A 6,095-nucleotide genomic window follows, 5' to 3' on the forward strand; every position below is an offset into this window, starting at 1 on the left:
TTATGCAGGAACTTGGCCTGGAACGTCAACTACTTCTTCCCCTCCATGAATGCTGCCTGACCTCCTGAGCTCCACCAGCCTGATTTCAAGCACCTGCAGAATCTCTCCATTGTAGTAATGGAAGCCCAAGTACGCTGGGTCACACCTATTTTCCCAGCAGAATCTCTCCATTGTAGAAGCACTGCAGACAGCGGCTTTTCTCATGGAATGGAACATAACTAGCAGATGAACATTAACACCGAGGAGAGTTAGGTGGTTGAGGGATGGAATAGGCAATACTTACTCGTGACACTATTCTAAAGAGTATTCTAAGAGAGGACAGAGAGACCAGAGTCTTCGTGTGGATAATTCTAAGAAGGTTACAGGTCATTAAAAGAGGAGGCAGTAAAGGAAAATGGATTTTGGTAGCATCAAATACAGAAGAAAGGAAATCTGACTAAACATTTCATAAGCTTTGGTTAGGACACACTAGAATACAGCACCAAGTTCTGGTCACAGCACTTTAGGGAGGGCGTGAAGGAGTTAGTGGGAGAATAATAACAATGTATGAAGCAGGTGATGCACCATCGATAACTCACTCTGAGACGTAAGAAGCGAGATATCGGCTTTTATTGACTGGAAGAATGAACAACACTACATCCTGGAGAATGAGGCCGGGCATCAGGCCTCAATCGCCTTTATACAGGGGTCTGTGGGAGGAGCCACAGGAGCAGTCCAGACAGGTATATGTAGTTCACCACAGCAGGGGCAAGAGAAAGGCAATTGGCTCTTTGAACTTGCTCCCCCATTCATCCATTTCAGCTAATCCTCCACCTCAGAATATCCAGTCCACACTTTAATAATGTTGAGAAATTTGTAATCTGCAAACTGTTTTAATAAAATTAGTTTGAGAGTGTATTTATATCTTTAACAACCAGTAAATGATTGACCCATGTGGGTCTATTCTTTCTTTCTTTCTTTCTTTCTTTATTTATTTATTAAATTTTAGAAATTACAAGGAATAAATGTGATAATAAAATAGTAAGAAAAATAATGTTGACCCTCCCCCCTCCCCCTCCCCTTAACCCTCCCCCCCTTAACCCTTATCTAAAGAAAAGAAAGAAAGAAGAAAAAGATTGCCTGGATATCGGAGGACCCCCCACATGCTCCATGGAGTTCAAAATAATTTTGATATTTATTTTTACTTTCCCCAATTACTATGATTTTATCTTCAAAGGACCTGTGTATTTAATCCTATCTTTTGTAAGTCTGGGAGCCAAATTTTCAAAAATATATCATATTCATTTCTTAGATTATACGTAATTTTTTCAAATGGAATACAACTATGTATTTCATTATTCCAATGATCCATAGTTAAATATAAATCAGATTTCCAACTAACTGCGATAACTTTTTTGGCTACTGCCAGTGCAATTTTTATAAATTTTTTCTGATACTTGTTCAATTTAAGTTTCGGTATTGTCCCTTCAATGTCTCCTAATAAAAATAATAATGGACTATGTGGGAGTTGTACTCCAATAATTTGTTCCAATAAAAGTCTTAAATTTATCCAAAATGGTTGAATTTTAAAACAGGACCAGGTAGAATGTAAATGTGGGTCTATTCTTGTTTAAAATCTGGCTCCTTCAGTAAATGATTCATCCATCAAACATCCACCCAAATGGGTGGGGTCAACGCATGGGTGTGGAATGAAGGTAAATTTCTGACAGAGCAACCAATCAAATTGATTCAGCAATTCAGGAGGTTGGAATTTAATCTTTAATTGGGGGATTTTGAGGAGTTAAGCCAGTGAAAACCGGAGGGTGGGGTTGACTGCGGTGATTGACAATCATGCTATATAAATGGAGAAGGGAGCAGGTGAATAGGGTCTTCTTGCATTTGCAGAGCTGGTAAGGCAAGTTTTGTAGTGACACAGACAGCAGGTAAATGATTGCAAGTTAATGAAAATGGTCTTAGTTGTATAATTGTTAACTAAATTTAGAATTTATTCATTTTGAACTTTTTGATGTTTGCTTTCTGTATTTTAAGGTTTCAGTTAACATCTACTTTAACATAATCTTGCTGGTTTAATTAGCTAAGTTATTAAATTAATCTTGCTCTATTTTATTGTATCATTATGGTGCAACTTTTTAAATTTCATGATGTTAGTGACTAGAACTTTTCAAAAACACAATGTCATCCATAAAGTCATCCATTTTTAAGCTGTAGTTAGCTAAAATCTAGTTCATAATGGAGACACTGGAACTGGGCAAACTACCCCGGTGCCTCAGTACATTTGGACTAGGATAGTTATGATCTGGTTTGGAGTGGGAAAGAGTCCAATGGTTTTGTAATTTTTCTAGTACATAAAAACACTATTTGCCAAAAGACCACTACAGATGTAAGGTTGTGGTCTGTTATTTGTAATACTGGATTTACAAAAAGTTCAGCTTGTCCAACCTTACTGGTAATATAGGTGGGGAACCGTGCTGTTTGGGGTGTGGGAGGGGGAGGTCTTTGTAACAAGACAAGAATAAGTATGGAAATGGGTTTTCACTGGTTGGTAGAATGAAGTACTTTAAATTGGAATACTAATTGGATCTGGGCATCATTCGAGTGCAAAGTTAATGTTCAGATCATCGAGAGCAATTTAAGGCATCAAATAAAAGCTTTGCTGACATTGTCCCCGAGTCCTGTACGGCTGGAATACGGGACTGCTTTTGTTGGAAGTATTTACCTTTTTATAATATAAGATGAGATCACACCCACAGACCTCTTTTGTACTTCATGTAAATAATATATCCAATTGGGTATAATAAATATTTAATTGATCTAAGATTTTGTACTCCAGTTACAGAGTTCTGTTTTGGTTTACCACTCTTGTGGGAACATTAGTTTCCCTAATTTGCAGTCTTGGTCCTTTTACTGTACTCTTGTCCCTATCCTTAGCTTACTCCTTTGATATATTCAACCCTACTCATCCAGTCTTCTACTGTGCTCAATTTTCTAATTGTGGCCATATCTTCTGTGCAAGTGCATTTTGCCTTTGTGGCAGCCAAAATGTACTTGAACTAATTTTGGGTTCAATCATAACCTCTTTGCACGTCACAGTCTTGGCCGAGAAAGGTAAGAATTACAAATGCCTTCTGCAGTGCATTCAGAAATGAGTCGAGGGTTTTTGAGGTGGGCTTGTTAAAATCCATTTGTGGTATATAGACATTACTACTTGTTCATTCCTTGTGCTACATCATTGGGTTTGGAGTTTGTGAACTTCTATAGGTTTCCTGAAGGCATTTAAGGAATTAAAACATGTAATAAGTGAGTGATATTTATTTAATTCCATATTTCAATTTGCCAGGGTCTGAAACTCTGATCTTCTTTTAAACCCTGGAACGCTGTGGTTGCACAATCACAATCTTGATTAAGTGCCAAGACTAACTTCATGTCATTATGGAAATTGATTGGGATCAGTTGGGGCAATAAGATCTAATGGCAAAGCGAACTCAAGGTCTTGATTGACTTGCATTTTCATTGTGCTAAAGCCATTAGACATGGCAACATAATTTGTCCCAACAAGTCTGCTGTCATTCAATCATGGCTGACTTATTTCCCCACTCAACCTATTCTCCTGCCTTCTGCCCGTAACTGTTGATACCCCTAGTAATCAAGAGCCAATCAGCATCTGCTTTAAATATACTCGTAACTTGGCCTCCACAGCTGTCTGAGGAAATGACTGCTTTGGAGCACGTCATTGGGTGTATTTCCAGGAGTATCTTTAAACAGTGCATGAGCTGAAACAGCAAAACTGATGATGCAGTTGCTGCATTCTGAGAGCAGTGTATTGCTCACTAAAGTAAATGTAGAGACGTTTATTCTAACCTTTGTTTGGGATTGTATTCAGACAGTAACGTTATACTTGTGTAATACTTTCATTGCATCACTAACTGCACTTTTCTTCACCCCCATCCCTGCCCCCACCCCAAGTTGATTTGCTTTCAGATCTGCTAATCCAACCATGACTGAACTGGAAAAATGTATCTCTACATTGATTACTGTCTTCCAAAACTATGCCAAAAAAGGGGGTGACCCACATACACTGAGTAGGCAAGAAGCGAGAGAACTTGTGCAGAATCAGCTTCCAAGTCTCGTGCAGGTATGTTCTGACGAGGATGGGTTAGAGTAAATTGCCAAACGTCTAATATGGGAGATCTTTCATCCAGGGGCTGAGGTTTCTTTTTAAAAGGATGAATACAAACTATCAAAGTGCATGCACACTGAACAAGTTTGTAAACTGATTTATTGTGTTCTGTCACCTCCAGAACCCACATGACAAAGCGAGCTTGGACAAGTTAATGGCAGACCTGAATAATGATGGGGAGGTGGATTTTCAGGAGTTTGCAATAACGATTATTTCAATCAGTGCGTGCTGCCATGAATTCCTTAAAGGTGCATCAAAGAAAAAATGAAAGGCCTGAACGACCAAAAATTTGCAGCCTGCAGCTCCCTTGTCAAGGAAATGTTTTAAGTTCTTAACCTTGTATTTCGCTGCACTTAAATAAAGTATCTCATGAATTGTATTTTATTTCGCCTTGGTTGTGGTTGAAAATTGGAGTCTTGGACATTGGTGTGTCCAAAATGAATTTATTAAAGTATGTATACCATATAGAACACTGAAATACAATTTGCTACACAAAAAAAAGAACCACAATAGAATTCAGTGAAGACTAACAAACATCCAATCTGCAAAAGAGGGTAATTTGTGCAAATAAGATAAAAATAAACAAGTAATTTGTAGAACGTGAGCTGCAGAGTCACGGACTGTGGAAACAGTTCAGCGCTGAGGTGAGTGAAGCTGGTCCAGGATTCCTGATGGTTGCTGGGTGACAGCTGCTCTACTGGAGGTGGATTGGGATTGGAAATGTGCTTTGACCAGATTCTGCACTTAAAATTAACCTGTGCTGGTTGGGAGATACAATGCTGAACTACTACAGTCCATTGGGTTAAGAAAATGCCAAAGAACTGTTGTGAAGTTAATTTAAAGATTTCAACTCTAATGTTTTGGGTGGTGCAGGAGTGGAATTGCCTTTCTCAATTGGGATGGTGAATAATAACAGGGGGGAGCACCGGCCGCTTTCCGCCTTTGTTATGGAGATCGAAAGCTTGGAAATGATGCCTGAGTAGACACGAGTGTTTAATTGTAGAGAAACAGTAAAGGGAACACAACCTTTGATCCTGATGCTCTATCTTGGCTGTTCAAGCCAGGGTCATCCTTGCATAATGAAATCAAAACTGGAGGCAGATATTGACTGTATTCATAAGTAATGGCAGCCCACACACAAAATGCAGGAGGAACGCAGAACGTCAGGCAGCGTCTACAGAGGGATAAGCAGTTGATATATTGGGCAGGACACTCCACCAGTCTGGCCAGTACTCAGCAACGCGTACAACAAGCTGGAGAAACTCAGCAGGTTGGGCAGCATCCGTAGAAACGAGCAGCTAACGTTTCGGGCTGAGACCCTTCGTCAGGACTGAAGGAGGGACAGGTGCCCTATAAAGAAGGAAGGGGGAGGGTGGGAAGGAGAAGGCTGGTAGTTCCCAGGTGAAAAACCAATCAGATGAAAGATCAAGGGGTGGGGGAGGGGAAGCAGGGAGGGGATAGGCAGGAGAGGTGAAGAAGGAATGTAAGGGGAAAGCACTATGGGTAGTAGAAGAAGGCAGAATCATGAGAGAGGTGATAGGCAGCTGGAAGAGGAGGCAGAGTGAAACTGGGATGGGGGAAGGGAGAGGGATGGAATTACCAGAAGTTGGAGAATTCAATGTTCATGCCAAGGGGCTGGAGACTACCCAGACGGTATATGAGATGTTGTTCCTCCAACCTGAGTTTGGCCTCATCATGGCAGTAGAGGAGGCCATGTATGGACATATCCAAATGGGATTGTGAAGCAGAGTTGAAGTGGGCGGCAACCAGGAAATCCTGTCTGTTGTGGCGGACGGACTGGAGGTTCTCAACGAAGCGGTCCCCCAATCTGCGTCGGGTCTCGTCAATGCAGAGGAGGCTGCACCGGATGCAATAGATGACCCCAACAGACTCACAAGTGAAGTGTTGTCTCACTTGG

General features: G+C 40.6%; 1 long non-coding RNA gene across 1 annotated transcript; it reads left to right on the top strand.

Annotated features, from left to right (window-relative positions):
* The first annotated feature begins 1,802 nt into the window (after positions 1-1,802).
* LOC140739864 (uncharacterized) lies at positions 1,803-4,556 on the top strand. The gene is made up of 3 exons (XR_012101764.1): positions 1,803-1,922; positions 3,964-4,132; positions 4,299-4,556. It is a non-coding gene; the product is annotated as an uncharacterized lncRNA (long non-coding RNA).
* The last annotated feature ends 1,539 nt before the right edge of the window (positions 4,557-6,095 follow it).

Source organism: Hemitrygon akajei, chromosome 16 (genome assembly GCF_048418815.1).
Source record: "Hemitrygon akajei chromosome 16, sHemAka1.3, whole genome shotgun sequence".
Classification (NCBI taxonomy): Eukaryota; Metazoa; Chordata; class Chondrichthyes; order Myliobatiformes; family Dasyatidae; genus Hemitrygon; species Hemitrygon akajei.